The sequence below is a fragment of the Lacerta agilis genome, chromosome 9 (genome assembly GCF_009819535.1).
Source record: "Lacerta agilis isolate rLacAgi1 chromosome 9, rLacAgi1.pri, whole genome shotgun sequence".
In the NCBI taxonomy this organism is placed as follows: domain Eukaryota; kingdom Metazoa; phylum Chordata; class Lepidosauria; order Squamata; family Lacertidae; genus Lacerta; species Lacerta agilis.
Genome location: NC_046320.1, coordinates 18924794 through 18943111, shown reverse-complemented (window position 1 = coordinate 18943111; position 18318 = coordinate 18924794). Strand labels below are relative to the sequence as shown.

Sequence of the window (18318 nt, the reverse complement as noted above, 5' to 3'; positions counted from 1 at the left end):
ATGCCAACCAGCCTGGCTGGCTGGGGGAAGAGCACGCCTGTAGCATTACAAAAAGGTCTTGATGAGCCACAGAAGGATCCTTTGGCCTGGGGAGTCAGATGTCACGAAGGTTGCTGGGGTAACTATGTTTGAGGGGCCAGGAAAAGGGGTGTGTTGAAGCAGGGGCTTCTGGGCAGAAGGAGGAGGAAGTAAGGCTGATATCCATCTTGGCAGGGAAGGAGAAAAGGTTGCTTGCAATGCTATGGGCCATGCTGTAAGATCTGGACTCCCTCCATGCAGACTGAAGGTTTAAATAGGTGAAGAAACCATATTTCTTAAAGCATGACAGTCTCTGCCATGTTATCCAAAGGGATACAGACCCTGTATGTGTGCCTGTTATTCCTCATGCTCTTGCCACTGCTCGGCAGAGAGAGGGGCAGGCACTGGGCTTTTGTAGCAGTATTATGAACAGGACATTTAAAAATGAAATAAAATTACAGTCATACCTCGGGTTGTGCTCGCTGCAGGATACGAACGTGCCGAACCCTGAAGTACTGGAACGGATTACTTCCAGGTTTCGGTGCACGTGCATATGCAGAAGCGCTAAATCGTGCTTTGCGCATGCGCAGAAGCATTGAATTGCGACCCTCGCATGCGCAGACGCAGTGCGAACGTGCCTCCCGCACGGATCACGTTCGCAACCCGAGCATCCACTGTACTTCAGTGGCAGGAATCCTAAGTAAATGGAATTATTTTAGAAACCCCTGGGGGGGAGGTAACATCAGGCCCCACATGTCACATTTTTGGAATTAAAATTGACTGTCATTGTAAGAGGGTTAGAATAATTCTTGGCTGACCCCAGCAAGCCTTGTGATTCTCCTAGACAGTTTGGGACTGCTTATCTTGGCATCACCCGCTGGCGTTAAGAGCGCCATGCTAACATCTTAAAAGTTCTGTCAGCCACATCTACTCAAATGAGCTGATGAAGGAGTGTTAATCTTCTAAATACAGAGAAGCACTTGATATTTCCAAGAATACAGCTAATTAATCAAAGATCATAGGCAAAAGAAAGAGAGAACCTTACACAGAACAAGTGAGAAAATTTCAATCTATACTCCCAAAAGTACTCCACTTCTTCAGCCGAGAAGAGAAGGAAGTTGAAGATGGATGGGGGGGTAGGGAATCACATAACTATCCATTCCCTGCATGTTTGAATGCAGAGATACAATCCATTTTCCTTTAATGTTAACCAAAATTTCAGAGATATGGTGGGAAGGACACAGTTACTGAAATTAGGATAGTTTGATCTAGGTTCAAAGCTCACTCCCAGCATAGATTTGCTGAGCAGCAATGCCTCACAGCATCATGGCTTTGCTATGAAGGAAAATGAAGTGCTGAAAAATACATGTCAAACCAAAGGTGTTAGCAAATACTATTTCTAATTTAGAACACTGGTATGCAGCTTAGACAATTCACATCCCTTCAGAAATGCAGAGCCTTTATGTCCTATAGTTTGACTAATTAGATGTTTCAAACTTCTGTTTTATCTCCTTCCGTACCAGTCTTGATGTGAAATTTCATCAGTGAAAAGTGGTATCAAGAGTACCTGGCAGAATAAATTTGAAAATGGTGGACTGTAACTCATCCGCACTATACTCAGGGGTGTACAAAGGTAGAAGAGGGCGGTCCGCCCTGGGCACCATTCTGGGGGGACGTTGACAAGATGGCCCGCTGGAACCTGTATCAAGGGAGGAAAACAAAGCATGCACATATGATTCCTCCCTTTTTTCTGAGCACAGCCATGTTTCTGGCAATTTACTGCTGGAGACATCAGTGTTTGTTTATTGCATTTATGAATCACCCTTCCTACAAATGGAGCCCAGGGCAATATACAACAAAAGATAAAATATCAAAATACATTGGTAGATAAAATGAATGAATGAATGAAATGAATCTAACTTAGTGAGTTAGAGATAATAATCCTGGAATCAAGCTTTTGGGGGGATGTGACAGGTTAGGTGGAGTAGCCCGCAGCTCAGAACCATAATTCCCCTGCTCTGTTTGACTCAGCTGCTAAAACAGGTTGGGCCCCTTTAATGGATGAGGTTGCTCCCATGGAAGGCGGAGCTAGACCTGTACCAACTATTTAAGGCTCAGTCTGCGGTTGACCTCTCCCAAAACAACATTCAAGCTCTGCTATTCTTTTTTATTATTAATTTTTATTAAGGATTTTCTTGATTTACAAAGGTGTGCGCAATGTCTTTCTCGTATTTTTTCCATGTGACATTTTTACAAATCAGTTTTGGTTATTGAAACATTGAGTTGCTAAGCTGATCACTGCCTGGAGCTGTCCAGGGTGCCAAGCCTCACCTCAGACCTTTATCTCATTTTGCTCTGTCTGTCCAAACCTGAAGTTTCACCTTGGATAAGAAACATTGTACCGCCGAGGCCATTGCTTGAGACAGATCCCTGCTTGAGCAGTCGGGTATCGGAGCATACACAGAGTTCCTTGCAGAAGAAAGGTTCTGAGAGAAACCATATTGGGGCTCGTAACTGGATGTTTCCAGGAAGACAACACTGAAAGTGAAGTTTCACATATTTCTGGGAAACTAAGACATTTACGTGTGTGTGTGTGTGTGTGTGTGTGTGTGTGTTGCCCAAGAGATGTATGTATTCCACATACATAGGCATGTGGAAGGCATACATATCACATGTATGCAACACTCCAAGAGTTATTTTCCCCAGTATCACTCAAAAGTAAAGAGGGCAACACAAAGCAAGAATTGGTTATGAGTTAAAATTATACAAGCATGCCCTCCAACTCAAAGGCTTCCTATTTTTATCCTGACTCTGTATGAAGGGTTTTCCCATGTACTTTTAATGAAACATTGTGACATGACACATTTCTTCCCCTGTGATGTGCTGTTTGGCCTGCCAACTTCCATGACAGAAAAGATTAGCCAGAATGCTGTGGAATTTATTTATTTTTAACTTCTAAGTATTTTTGCCTGAACATTCTTGCTGGTTTATAATTGGAAGGGGGGGGACCCTTTCTTCTAAGAGTTGAAACTCAGGAAGTATGTGCAATTGAACAATGATAATACTTCTTCCATAAGCAGGACCTGAGCACAATAGGAAGCTATCTTATTCTGAGACAGACCATTGGGTCCATCTTGCTCAGCATTGTCTACACCAGGTTTCCCAAACTTGGGTCTCCAGCTGTTTTTGGACTACAACACACATCATTCTTAGCTAGCAGGACAAGTGGTCAAGGATGATGGGAACTGCAGTCCAAAAACAGCTGGAGACTCAAGTCTGGGAAAAAGTCTCTCTTAGCCCTATGAAAAGTCTCTCTCAGCCCTATCTGGAGATGTCAGGGACTCAACCTGGGACCTTCTGTGTGAAAACCAGGTGCTCTGCCAATGAGCTACAGTCCTTCTAGATAGCAATGACAGTATCCTGCTCACATTTCTTTGCAACTGGCAACCAGAAGCATAACACCTCCACTATTGACATCAGGGCACAGACTTCAAGACTAAAAGTAGACTTCTTTTCCACATGAGTTAGCTCACCACAGGAGGAAGTCACATACATGACTTTGATCAACAGCCCTGAAAAACTATTCTTAGTGTCTTGAGATGGTTGTATGAGGGTCTTCACCCTAAGCAGTTCTCACAGTTCCTGAATTTTTATTGATCTTTGAAGCTTTGCCTTCCAAACCCTACAAAGAAATTCCTGTGGGTCATTCCCCACAAAATGTAATATTGCTCAGACCACATCAGGATTTCAGGATTTATCTAAAATAACATATATTTGTTATTGAAAAGTTGGCTTCCTTGACATTCGCAACAGAAATACTAGAGATTATGTATTCCTCTCTTCAGATAAATCATTGTGATACTCTTCTAGACCCTACTAACATCAGCACCAAAATCAGAAATCAATTCACCTGCTCAGGCAGCTATCAGCTGCCCTTCTGCAGTCTAAGTAGGACAGACAAGCCAACTTCGTTTGAACTCTACCTTGTTAACTTTATTGACTTTTTGGGATGTTGTTCTAGGGGAACTGAATGCAATCCACTTACCTATAAAAGAGAAAAAGACAGTGTTTGGACACAATTTATACAAATTATGCTCTCTGTATCATATTTCTATTACTTGCCCTGTAAAAGCTAGCCCTAAGGTGTTAATTTATTTGCAACATGAAAAATAATGATATATTGTGTCTTACCTGTGTTTTTATGATCTACATTTAAAGCAATAAATTAAAACAATCACTCAAACAACAGCGGAAGCATCAGTGAAAGACCAAGACTAAATCTAGCACGAAATCCTGATTGCAGGATTGCAGGAGCTATGCTCTAAGAGGCTAAGGCAGGCAAGGACCCACAGCCGAGGTGGGGCTCACTAGCTTGGGAAGGTGGTGTGTGATTCCTCAGCTGGAGTAGACTCAGGACGGGTCACATGCCTCATCAAGCCCAGATGCTGCAATGAACATGCAAGATATAAAAGGAAAGGTGTCCTGGACAGGCCGGTCAGATTGATTATGTATCTTAATAACTGGTGTTACCATTTTCCCACTGCCATTAGAAACCTTCAGCATTCCGATGATTTGCCTCGGGGATAATTCTTAAAGAACATGTTTTCCATTTTTAATGCAGTGAAGTTTCTCACTCTGACCTTCTGTTGGCTGGGATAGACCTTCGGGACTTGGCCAACTCGCTTCCCGATATTCTTAACAAATGTCAAACTTTGTTTGAAAAGAGCATTAAACTATATATACTCTTCTCTAAGGGTACCAAGGCTGCTTGGCCTTCACATCTGATGTGGGTATCTTTTCCTGTGGGAATCGCTTGTTCAAATCTCAGCTTGTCTTTGCAATAGTAAAACAAAAACAAAAGCCCAACAACAACAAAACTGTCACGATCTGATCTTGCTAATCCCTCATGACTTCTCCAACACAGATGTGCTCAATTGTCAGCTGGGAGAAATGTTTGACATGGACAATGACTGTCTTATTAATTTCCCACCAAACGTAAGAGGTACAAGATGGGAGAGATGGGAAGATTCTGCAAAGATGGCCTCTATCTATGTACTCCTCCATCTTTTTTTTAAAAGGCAACCTATCTAATATATGTATACACATAGAATACTAATAACAAAACAACAACAGTAACAACAAAAATAAACAATGATAACAACATTGTTGAATGTAAATAAACAACAAGTTAAATAGAACAATGGTGGCTAATCTTTTTGGCAAGGATAAGTTGTTGTTGGCATCCATTTGTCTTGAGAGACAATGGAGCGCACCTCTGCGGGTGAAGTCAAATCGCTGTGTTAGCAGTGACAAAGTGACCTCCCTGGGGTGCTAGCCTGGGCAGTGTGTATGGAGGTCCTGGGCTGCCCAAATGACAAGACCCACCACTGCCAGCCCCAGCCTCACTGATGTGGTCCAAAGGAAAGCAGAATAATACATTTGGCACCAGCTTGGCTGCAGGACTTGCTGGAAGGTGGCATACAAGGTGCCATCCAACCAACTTAGGTCCCATCCCTGACCCAGGCAATCCAGGCCATATAGTGTCACAAATAGAGAGAAGTTGCAGAAGAGATGGATTCAAATGACTCATTTAGACAAGAGAACACTCAGGTGAAAGCATGCATCTATTGATATCTAACCTCATGTTTTAGACCAGCCATCTCCAATCTGAAGTCCTAAAGTTGCTCCACACAACAGCTTCCATCAGCCCTAGCCAGCACAGCTAAAATATCTGATGGGCACAAGATTGGGGGAGGCTGAACTAAACTACTGCGGGAGAGAGGGCAAATATGAGTACATTGTCACCTGTTTTTGACCTATCATCACTTCTTGCTTCATCATCTCAGCCCACATTTGCCCTCTACACAGAAGAATTCATTCAGACAGCATTGCTATTTGGATCAAATGAAAAGCTCCTGCTTAAACACTGTTCTAAACCAGCAGAAAGCTAGCAGAGTTTGAATGTAGGAAGCAGATGCAGCAACAAAGCCATTTATTGAAACCCACAAATATACAAAATTATACCTTCTTCCTAGATGGGTCTGTGCAGCTTCATTGGCAATGACATTGCATCGAGCTATGTTTAAAAATACCTAATTGCTCAATGTGCTACACGTGTGCTGCTACTGTTTGCTCTGTCTCTGGCGAGAAGATGATTGCACCTTTCCTGTTACCCTACCCCCCCCCTCATAAACCTCCTTTTTTCATTCCCAGGGGTACTTTAAATTGCAAAACATGCAGTGTTTTGCAAGCCTATCTGCAATAAACCATGCATCTCTTGTTCTCTTCCTCTGGGAAGGAGTGGTTTGTACATTTTGAATGGGGGAAAAAATAAACACATATGTCAGGGTGGGCTCAGGGGAGGAATCCAAATTTCAGATACACCAACACTTGATACTGTGGGAAAATTATTAGGGTGGTTTACAACTAAGTTTTACTGACAGCAAGCCCATTGAAATTAATAAACATAACTAAGTTACACTCATTAATTTCAATGGGTCTACTCTAAGTAAAACTCAGTTGACTACTACCCTTGATTATTAATGGCAAATATACACATTTGTTAATTTATTATAATTAGTTTCAATGGCTTGTGGTATTTACAGTCTAGGTCTATGCATGTTTACATAGAAATAACTCCTGTTGCATGCTCCATGTAGACTGGAGGTAGCAGTCATAGGTGACTATAAAATCTAGTGCAAACTGATTTCTCCTTCCACAGCTTGCAATCTGAAACCTGCTTACTCAGGAGTAATCCTAGCAGAAACAGCAGAACTGCTTCAAAGTACATGGAGATAGGTTGCAGCTACAATTTATTTTATGTGCTTATTTGGTTTTTCGAACGGACTGCATACAAGCCATAAGCATATCTTTTCACAAATAATTTATTTCACACTGCTACTTGGTTTTTGTCTCTGTTCAATTTTTTTTTGCCACAGTATGTGTGTATATTCAGTAAAGGTTAAAGGACACACTGTCCTGGATAATAAAATCTTGTATTTATCTAGTGGGTAGCTATGATTCAGTCAGCCCAGTTTAAAATTGCTCTTGTTGTCCTGCCAAATAAATTTGTAGCATGCCCCAAAGGGCATTGCCTTCTTATCCAAAAGAGATGTACTGGTTGACATTATTTTCTCCTTGCAGACATTATTGATTCTGAATAACATTTCCCTCAAGGGGTGGAGAAGGGGGTGGAGGAGGCCCAGCTAAACAGATGCAGCCTGCTGGTGTTAGACACACTTTACCCTGCAGAGGGATGTTTTCCCTGGTTATCTGCTGCGTCATTCCAGTTCAACATATCATCCTCTACTTAGGGATGTGGATAAGTGCCACAAATTAGCTTACCAGTATGTTGCACAATGTCTAGGAGACAGGGAGAGTGGCCTTAAGCAAGCCACCAATTCTCAACCTCAGTTACCCTCACCTGCGGTGCATTGGCATGACTGATAGTGTGAGTTTGGCAGGGGGGAGTAGACTGTATGCCAGAGTCCCTTACAATTCCTGGATCCAACAAGGATTCAATTGCTGAAATAGCCATGCAAGTTTCTTGGTAATGGCCCCTACATATGGACCATTAAGGTAACAAAGGAAGTGGTTCTGTGGTAGAGAGTTCAAATAGCATAGCGATGTTAGAAACTGCACATATTGTCTCACAATCAAAAAGTACTGATGACCACTTTAGCAGGGAGATTCAAATGGGATGGAGAAATAGGGTACTGCAGTGATGGGGTGTAAGAGGGCTTGCAGGCTGACTAGTGAAAGGCAAATCATATAATTTCTTGCCAGCAAAATGGTTTTCCTGCATTCTTGTTTGCATGGATAAACCAATCATCCTGTCTACTGGCAACTGTATGTTCATCATTACAGACAGAAATCAAGGGGAAATGTGGGCAGAGTTTAGTGACAGGATTACAAGTAATTTAAAGGAATAAAAATATTTAGGCAGAATAATATGACATATTTTGTTTTAACAGTTGGGTGCTGCATAGAATGCATGAGAAAGAAACCTCATGTTAAATCTGAAGTACATCAAAGGATTTCACTATGCAGTATAACATTTATCAGAGGGATTATAATAGTATGGATAAAGTCAGTCTAGGCTAAACCTGAGAGCTTCTGGTGTCTGATCTTTCGTGACAATAAGAATTTTAACTGAAAGGGTAAGCACTGTAATCCTTCTAAGTTGCTGTGCACAGTCAAAAGGACCCTTTGAAGTATGTTAGAGCAATGCTTTTTAGACCAATTAGATCTGACAGTGTGTTTTTAGCTAACCCTTCTATGCACAGATATAGAGTACAATATGTGGCAGACTGTGAACCCCAAAATCTGGGATCCCCTCGAAGCTGGTGCCAAAATTTGCAGTTGTTTTGCAGCACCCCACAAACGGAGCAATAGCCACTCATACCTGGGGTCAAAGGGTAACCAAAACGCTGCAAAAGTTCGCCATTTTAGAGTGAATTGGACAATGTTGCATTTTGGGGCATTAACTATGAACCCAGGTTTGCTGTATGAATTACTCTATTTGTGGAGCACTGCAAAACGCGGGGTTTTCACTGCAAAGCGCTGCAAAACAACTTCAAAACTTTGGCACCCGTTTCAAAGGGATCCCAGATTTTGGGGTTTGTAGTTATTGAATCCTGACAAATGCTTGAGTTAAAGCCCTCCAAGCAGCTGCATAAATGAGCTGGTTTCCCCACAAGACTGGATGCACTTTTGCAAGGTTGCTCAATCAAGACTATATCTTGCAAACATTCTAATACGTAGCTTAAGCTCTGCTTAAGGCTTCCCCCCTTCCTACAAATAACACTGTATCGTATGTAAGAGTGAAAAGAAATACTTCATAGAAGCTTGTTTGTAATCTAGTTTTCATTTTTAAATAGGGTCAGTCTCTGATTTACCTTACAGTAAAATAATCAGATAAGCAGAAATTCAGCCAATCTGGAGGGATGTGTGGTATAGTGCTTAGAATGTCAGACTATCACCTGGGAGCCCAGAGTTCAAAATACAATTATTAATAGTGAAATAATTACGCTCTAACTTGTTTTTTATCTGATATTTTAGAAATATCAGTTTTTTTCCTTTAAAAATTTTGGGGGCCCCCAAGAGAGTGGGGCCCTAAGCTATAGCTTGTTTAGCTTATATGTAAATCCAGCACTGATAGGGCTTCCTTCTGAGGAGATACGTTGAGATCTGCAGCATCTAATCGCGCATCTGGGTCGTAACCGCGCAGGCCCACCCTTTGCACCTTCAGTGCAGCTTCAAGCAAGATGTCCATAGGACTGATCCAACGCTATTAGTTCAACAAATCATATTCATTTTAATTGTGTGTCCGTCCGTCCCCGTTTTTTTTTCTCTCGATGTGCGCGCATGACGCGTGCGGACTCCAAAGAGCCCCTCTCCAAAGAAATGCATGGGGAAGAAATGCACGGCGCATCCCTCCACGGCACCTTGGCTGTCTGCCGCCCATTCCCCAGGCTCCAGAGGTCTGCAAGCAGCGGCGAAAGGCTGCCCACAGCTGCCGCCGCCTCCTCTACCCATTGGCTGGGAGAGCTGGGCGGGCCCGCTCGCAGACCGAGCTCCCCTTGGAAAGCGAGGGAGGCGTTGGGGAGGGGCGGGACTTACGCCGTTCTAAGTGGGGAGGGGGCCGGTCGCGGGGTACGGGGGGGCTATTTCTGTGGGAAATTCCCGCGCGCGAGGCGGCTTGTCGGGGAGCAGCAGCAAGCGAGCAACAGGCTCCTCTCCAGAGACTTCGCCCTCCCGCTCGTCCTCTTCTTCCTTGGCCGCCCGGCTCCAGTGAGTGGAAGTCCCCTTCCCCGCCCTCTCGGTCCTCTTCCTTCCCCCGCCACCGCCTCCTTCTATGGGCGTCTTTTCTGGAACTGGCGGGAAGCTGGAGCTGCTGTGAGGTTGTGCTTCACACGGCCAGCGGATGGTGAAGCGAGTTTTTTTTGGGTGGGGGTGGGGGTTCCCGTTAAGGGTGTGTGTATGTGTGTGGGATACCCTTTTGCAAGCCACGCGTTTGTTTGGCCAGTGCACGTGGGAACGGGTTACTTTTCCTCGCGAGGGGAGGGGACGGGAGGATCTCCTTTTAGTCGCGTGACGCTTTCTAGATACATCGCTGCCTCTGCAGAAGTCGCGATATGGAAGGGTGGGTGGTGTCGACACCGTGTCGGGCGTGTGTGCATTAGCTGCCACTTTGGGCATGTGGGCAGCTTGCTAAGTTTCCTTAACTCTAGCATTCTGCCATAACAGAATGGTAGAGTTGGAAGGGACCCCAAGGACCATCTAGCCCAACCCACTGCCATGCAGGGATGAATTTGCAGCTGCCCCATACAGGGATTGAATCTGCAACCTGGGCATTGTCAGCACCATGCTCTAACCCAGGCATAGGCAAACTCAGCCCTCCAGATGTTTTGGGACTACAACTCCCATTGTCCCTAGCTAACAGGGCCAGTGGTCAGGGATGATGGGAGTTGTAGTCCCAAAACATCTGGAGGGCTGAGTTTGCCTATGCCTGCTCTAACCAACTGAGCTGTCCATGCTGGACTGTTGCGTGTGGGAGAGAGAACACACACTCTTCTCTCCCCGCCAGTTCAGAAGAACCCCTGTGCCATTAATAGCCACAGGACAGGCAGAACTTCAGTGAAGGCCTCTTCTCCCGCCAGTGAAATTTTGCGCCTGTGCTTGTTGAGTCTCTGCCCGCCCTGACGCTCGCAGAAGATTCAGGAATCTTGCCAGGACGAAAGGTGGTGACCTTAGTAGTAGTAGCTTCTCCTTTTGCAAACGTTCGTATCTATTGCACTTTCTACTGATTTTGAAGCACTTATTACCTGGGTGCGTGTCCCTAAGCCACTTGTCTCGGAAGAAGCTGCAGTGGAGCCCCTAGAGTACTCCAGACAAAGTGGCTTGAAACCTGAATCGGGGCTTCTGGGAGCCCAAAAAGGAAGATGTATGTTAGTAGGATGCAAACTAAAAATAAGCCAGCAAGCTCCCTCTTTCCTTTCCCTGGTTGTTTATGTTTGCTATCCCTGGTTAGTGTTATTGATGTTATAAAGGACAGCTTGGGACTGACTGGAGGGTGGGGAAGGGGCTGATTCTGTCACATTTTCTGGGTTGAGCTGGTTCAGGCTGGTAGCAATGTATATTTATAGTTTTACCTCATGACAGTATGTGCCATTCATGCAAAGACTGTGGCAGGAATGCACTGCCGTACACACTGCAAAATTAAACCTCTCAGGCTTTGCCTCAGCTGCGCAAGGTAAATCACCAAAACATCCAGCTTTAACTGAAAGTGTGATTTAAAGGAGGCTGAAGCTTTTTTTTCTTTCTTGCCAGAATTGTTGTAAAGTGTGGAATTAGTGGGTTTCCTGCTCTCTGTCTATCCCTTCTCCTTTCCACTGGTCCTTGGAAGTATTCTGTTATGCAGGTATAGGCAAACTTGGCCCTCCAGATGTTTTGGGACTACAACTCCCATCATCCCTAGCTAACAGGACCAGTGGTCAGGGATGATGGGAATTGTAGTCTCAAAACATCTGGAGGGCCGAGTTTGCCTATGTCTGCTGTTATGCCTCCGAAGCTCAGTGTGGTGGTGGGTCTTTGGCAAGCGTAAATTTGGCCACCAAAAACTTATGGAGCCCTGATTTATCCCCAGACCAGATAAGCTGCACGGCCTGTGAAAATGAGTGGAATTCCTTTCAGGCTTCAAGCATGAAGCTCAAGTAAGCTGACCTAGGCCAGTTTTGTATATGTCTGAAGGTGAAATTGGATGAAGAAAGGGGACTGTGCTAAAAACGAAAACCCCATAATACGCAGGAATGAAAACACTTGACATTGTACCATGTGTGTGCTTGCCGCCCTTGGCTGCAAACACATCCTTTGTTTCTGCTGTGGTGTGTATGTAAGGGAAAACTAACAATGAGATCTGATATGTCACATGTGTCCATTGTTACACACTGCAAGGATAATTTGATACAGGGCTGCCATTTACTGTGGCAGTCCTGTGTTATTTCTAGTAATGCTCTACTATAGTTTATTTCTTGACAGACAACGATGAGCTGTGCATGGTCTGCTCTAGATCATTAGAAATCCACAACAACTTAGGACTATACAAGGGTGCTCTTTGACTTCATGGAATATTTGACGGCGGTCTCTTGCTTGTCCATCTTCCCAAACTTAGAAATGCCTTCTGACATTGTGCAATTGGCATAGAGCTGCTCTCTGTTTGGCACAACTTCATCTTGTGCTATGTAGATGCGACCTTAGATGGGAGAAAGCTGAGGCCATGTCTGCCCTGCTAGGTTGCTGAAAGGAAGAATAATAGTAAGAAAAACAATTCAAATAGGACGGTAACAGCCCCTGACAGTGCTTCATTACCTGCCCTTGTTGTGGAGCTTTGAAAGAGTCTCGGAGATAAGATCTTCACTGTGTTTTCAATGCTCAGTCTTCTCTTCTTCTGGGGGAGGGCAAACAAATGGATCAGTTCTGCAGCATAATGTAGCCCTTGCATCAAACCTTGCGCCATCATATTCTATTATTTATACTGCAACATGCATTTTAACGTTCACATGAAGTGAACAGAGTAGTGTAATTAGCATGCGCATAACTAACACCCACTTTGTGCATGTGTGGGTTTGTTTACATGTGCTTGAGTTTTGCTTTATTTCTGCAGCAAGCAGTAGGGTGTTAAATAATGACTACTTATGTACCCAAATAACATTTCTTCAGGCCACAAGTCAGTGTCGTATACCCCTGCTGGGGCCCTTCGTTCCTACGTTTGCACTTTTTGGTCAGTTGACAAGAAATTTTGAGCAGAATCTGAAAGCTGTGCTAAATTGGCTGTGCTTCAACAAAGCAAGCAGCTGGTGCAGCTTTCCTGAACAGCTTGTATTCAGTGGAAACCGTGGGCTGAAAAAGGCAAGCATTCACTCTTAGCAGGGCCTCTTTGCACATTTTGTTTTTTAGGTACGTAAGTATCTATTTACAGGCCAGGAGAAAGTGCTTTGCATCTTTCAGAACTGGCAACAATAGTGTTTCTGTCTAGTTAAACAAACTGATAATGGAATTGGGCTTTTGTTTTATCACCCCATTGTGATGAAAAAACCAAAATACCTGAAAATGTTGCAGTACTTAAAAGTTCCTTAACCATGTTGTGCAAGATGCTTACAGTGGATGTATTCCAGATCTGTTAAGAGTATATGGGAGTCATGCCATTGATTTTATTGAGTTGTATACCAGTATTTTTCAACCACTGTTCCGCGGCACACTAGTGTGCCGCGAGATGTTGCCTGGTGTGCCGTGGGAAAAATTGAAAAATTCAAGAGAATTACTTTATATATAGTCAATATAGGCACAGAGTTAAATTTTTTAACATTTTCTAATGGTGGTGTGCCTCGTGATTTTTTTCATGAAACAAGTGTGCCTTTGCCCAAAAAAGGTTGAAAAACACTGTTGTATACCCTGTTGCTTTTGTTATAATTAATGAGCACTTGGAAGCAAATTCTGTTTAAAACTGGTGCTACTTGCTTTTGAGGAAGGTTGCCAACTTTATTTCGGGCAGCGTTGTGGTGCTTAAACAGCTGCATCACAAGCAGAAATTCAACAGGTGAAGCTTTCCCTTGACTGCATATGCATGTTGGAGAAAATGCTTCATTGCCTACATTTCAGCTTGTCGCATAGCTGTTAACACACATGAACCTTTTAGGAAAAAGTTGGCAACCGTGTTTGTCAAATATTCTTATATTTTTAAATTTATCTCTTGGCAAAGTTATTTCTTTTTTGGTATGTTAAGACAGGGACAGGCAGACTTCAGGTGTGAATTGTTAGAGATCCACCAAGCAGAGCTTGGTGCAAAAGACATATACTGTAGGTAGAATACTGAGCCCACGAATTTATTTTGAATACCCAAACATAACTTGCAAGGCTTCCAATCCAGTCCAGTTCCTCACCACTATGTTTTCTTAATTTCACCAGTATAATTTTTTGAGGAAGGGAAGGAGACTAATTTTGTTCCTGTTGTTACACAGTTGTGAGTCATGCATCTTTCTTGATCTACTGGAAATCACCCAGTGATCTACCACAGAATTCTACCAGCAGATCCTGATCTATCTTTTGGCCACCTCTGTATCAAGGTGCTCTTCTGGAGATGCCTGGCAGATGGGTAAAACATCTAATAAGAGTAGCTGCAATAACATGAAAGTACCAGATACAACAAAGAGTCTTGTGTTACCTTAAAACTAACAAATTGATTGTGGCATAAGCTTTAATGAACTACTGTGCTTTATATCAGCACACGTATACATGGTTAGGTGGAAGATTGTAAAAAGTGAATTCAGAGGGAAATAAAATGCAGAAAAAGTTCAGACAGTGTTAATGCAGAAAATAGTTTTTATTAAAGATTTTCTTGGGTTACAGAAGTGCGTGCATTGCCTCTATACCGTTTTTGATGACATATATATATCCAGGCATTGGGAAACCATTTAACACACATGCTAAAGCATCCTTTGACTTGGTTCAGTCAACAAATGATAGCTTCGAAACTCCTGATGTATTGTACCGTAATTCAGAATCTTCACGGTGCAGTCTCCCTCTTTGAAGTGCCTTTCCTCCTGGACGGCTATTTCAAGGTCACTTACAGAGTTTTCAGAACACCGCTGTCAAATTAATTGGGGCTTCATTTTTTAATTGTTCAAAAGAAATATTAATCACAGGGAACATTTTATTACGGAGAAAATGTAAATGGATTTTTTTTATAAAAAAGTTCAAATCATATTCCTGTATTTCAGTGGGAACACCATAATGCAGTTGATGCACTGAATGGTGCTGGAGCACTGTCGCTTTAGCTGTTAAGCCCCTGTAGCGAAAAGAATACCTAACATGGAATGTACCATGTCTACAGACACTGCAGGTTTAATGGTTGCTGGCTTCAAGGCTCTTCTTTCAGAATGACAGAGGAGTGTATTTTGTATGCAGCCTAATAATGGATATTGCACGAAGATCGGCTGCAGCTAAGTTGAATTTGAAAGCAACGGAAGGGGACTTGAATAATGGTAAACTTAAGTCACGTTGATTTCAATAGAAGTTAGCTGTGGTTAACTTGTAGAGATTTCACATGTGACATGGATGCTTCCAACTGATAGTAACACGTCACAAAATATTGCCCCCTGTTCTTTTGCCATTGTTTTGCACCTGGAAAGAATGGAGCCTCATTAAAAGATAGCATCAAGCCATAGTTAACCCTTATGAACAGAGCGAAACACTGCACAACTTGGGATAGGGGTTTGTTTTGTATATTCCTGCAAAGATGAATCCTTTTGTAATTTTACCCCATGGTGTGTTCTGTAGTCTGACCCTGAGCAATTCTGTAGAAGCAAGTAGCAAGAAAGTATGAAGGGTGTTTGGTGATTCAATATCTCAAAATCAAGACACGAAGTGAGGTTTCTTGGTTTAGAATGTAAAGCAGAGATCTGTCATTTTGTTCTCTTGGATTCACACCTGGTCTGGGACAGGTGAAGTTGTTGGAACTCTGAAACTTTTGAGACCATACTATTCAGTATATAATTATATATTTTTTATTTCTCACAAAAACAATTCTAAGCGTAAATATAATTTGGATAAATGTTAGTTTTATATAATTTTATTTTTCTTGATGAAAATTTGAAATCCAGATACAGAACTAGCTTTAGACCTATGGTGTGTGGTTGTTTATTTAGGTGCTGAGGAACATGATTTCAGCAATGTTGAAGTGAGATTTCTATCAGTTTGGCTGTTTTTCTTACCCTATGTAGTGACAGATGGGGTTGCACTTAGTTCAGTGAACCATACAAAAGAAGAACAAAACTTGCATTAAATTACTGTTGACGATGCACTTTCTTGTCCACGGATGAGTGATGCAGAACTAACCTGCTGAAAACCGAGGCTTCATACTTGCTTCCTTTTGTTATGTGTCTCCCACCTAATTAAATCAGATTTGAAAATCATATCTGATAATTTCCCATTATCCCTTGTAGCTAGTGGGAAAACCTTCCTGGAGTGTTGTGGGCTGGTGTAGAAAGCATGGCATGAAAATTGGGGGTTCTTGCTGCTCTTAGTGCATTGTTTTAGTGTAATTTCAAAGCAACTGGCATAGAGGGTATTTTGAGTTGCTTTGGTAGTCTCCAGTATTATATTTGATTTTTTTTTCAACCATAATTGATTAAAGTTTAATCTGTGTGAGCAAGAAAGTCACTTTTCTAGTATGTCACTATTGCTTTTAGCTTCGATTGCCACAACAGCAGTCTCCCCAGTTAAGCTGGACAGTTCCAACCATGCTGCTGCTGTTCCCTTATATATATTTAAAACTTTAACAGGACTTAGGAATAATGGCTGGGATCCAAAGAGCCTAGTTCAATCATGGTGAAGTGCTAGTACTAACCTAGGGGTAGCCAATGTGGATGCCTTCATCTGCCCTACCTGCAATAAAACCATGTCTCTCCCATATCATTCTCTACAGTCACAGCAGGCACTGTAACTCTAACAGTTTGACTTTAACTCTGAAGGTGTACTCTTCCATAGTCTCCTGAGACAGACGGATGCCAACAAGAAGATGTGACTGAATCAAACAGCAGTTTTATGCACTCTTTTTTGACCTGCTTTGAACTTTATAGACCTAGTTTGAACAATGGTTTAAAGGAACATTAGTTAATAAGCCATGGTTTAGTGTTGTGTCTGAATACAGTGCAGTACTTAAGTATGGTTTGTTAACAAAAATAAGTCATAGTTTGTTGTCTGCTTACTGACTTTGACTATGGTTTAGGGTTGCATGCAGATGTGGGCATTGTTTGTATATGGAGTGTAAAATATCAAGGATGGTTAAATAACAAAAGACCAGAGTAATGAAAACCTAGCAGGCTTGGTAGTCAAATTGCACCAGACAACCTTTAAACTTATTGGAGTAACAGGAGTGTAAATCTGCAGAATTAATTTGGTCCTCTCTGAGTTTTGGGTATAGGAGATCTTTTTCAGAATCTCTTGACAGATGTCCAAAATCATCCTCTACTGGATTTTATCAGGATTTTGCCTGGGTCACCTAGTACCAAAACTTTGTGACACATTGAACTTTGCACTTGTGATATAAAGTTCTTACCATACTGGTTTCTGAGACTGTTCACCAGTCTTCCTGCTGTACAGTAGAATAAAAAAAACATTCCTTCTAATTAGTATCTTGTTCATGTTTAAAATGGTTATAAAAACCATTTTTGTATTAAACATTATTTCTTTCAGGTAGAGCAAGGCTTAAGATGAAATGCTGAAAAATCAAGGTTTTAATCTGGGTTCTAGTGTATCAAATTTGTGTACTTTTTGTATTGACAAAGAGTACAATTTAAACATGGGGCATGGTGTTAACTTATTTAAGATGTTTTCAGTATTTATTTTATTAAAACTTAGCATTTTCCAATTCAGGACGATTAAGGAATAAAATTTCTTCCCTCCCCCTTTTTGAGATTGGAATTATGACAACTTTCCCCTGCAATATAAAGTTTTGTTGTATCAGGAAAACGTGATCTATTTTGTGTTTATTTGTAGGACATATGTAGGGGTTTCTATTAAGCCAACCTGCAACTGGATTTTTGCACTGCTCCTGCTGCTATTAGAAGCTAAATCATGGTTTGACTTACCATTATATGTGCAAACCCAGGTTTATGGTTTGTCTTGTTCCAAACAATCCACTAACAGTAGCCAAGTTTTGTTTCCTTCTCTTGGTTTATTGGGAGATACAAACCGAAAGTCCAGGTTCACGTGTAAAACGTTTTTAGTAGTGCTGCATCAGCAGGACCAAGGAAGGAGCAAAGTGCTCCGTTGTCTAAATGTGGCCTATCAGGCTTGCTAAATCATTGTTTGGCTTACAGGTAGTGTTATGTGTGAACTCAGTCAAGATCTTGTTACTTTATTAAAAAGCAACCAACCTAGGAACAGGTATTTGGACTCAAATTTTGAAAAAGGGGGAAATGCAGGTTACTTCAGTTTCAAGGAACAAAAGAGTCTTACTGTTATGTTCAGTAACACATCTGAAAGTATTTGCAGATGAAGATTTGCTCAGATTCTTATGTCAACCAAGATGTTGGCCAAGTGTTGCAAAGAATCTGAAAGAAAATATTATCCTAATCACTATAGTGACCCTGCTGATATTATATTGCATTTCAGATATTGTCAAACCTCTCGCACTGTTCACTGATACCACAGTGGGCCATTTCCCCCACCCAAGGGAGTTCCTTTCGATCAGGTTATTTAAAACTTGAATTAAAATACAGCCATCAGTTACTGCGGTGC

The 18318-nt window shown here is 42.1% G+C and overlaps 1 protein-coding gene across 2 annotated transcripts in view; it reads left to right on the top strand.

Moving 5' to 3' along the window:
* Positions 1-9682: 9682 nt before the first annotated feature.
* The window catches only part of SLC7A2 (solute carrier family 7 member 2), a 44662-nt gene continuing 36026 nt past the window's right edge, over positions 9683-18318 (top strand). For both annotated transcript variants that reach the window (XM_033160579.1, XM_033160576.1), the window contains exon 1: positions 9683-9810. The gene's annotated coding sequence lies outside the window, so the exon portion shown is untranslated. The remainder of the gene's footprint in view (positions 9811-18318) is intronic.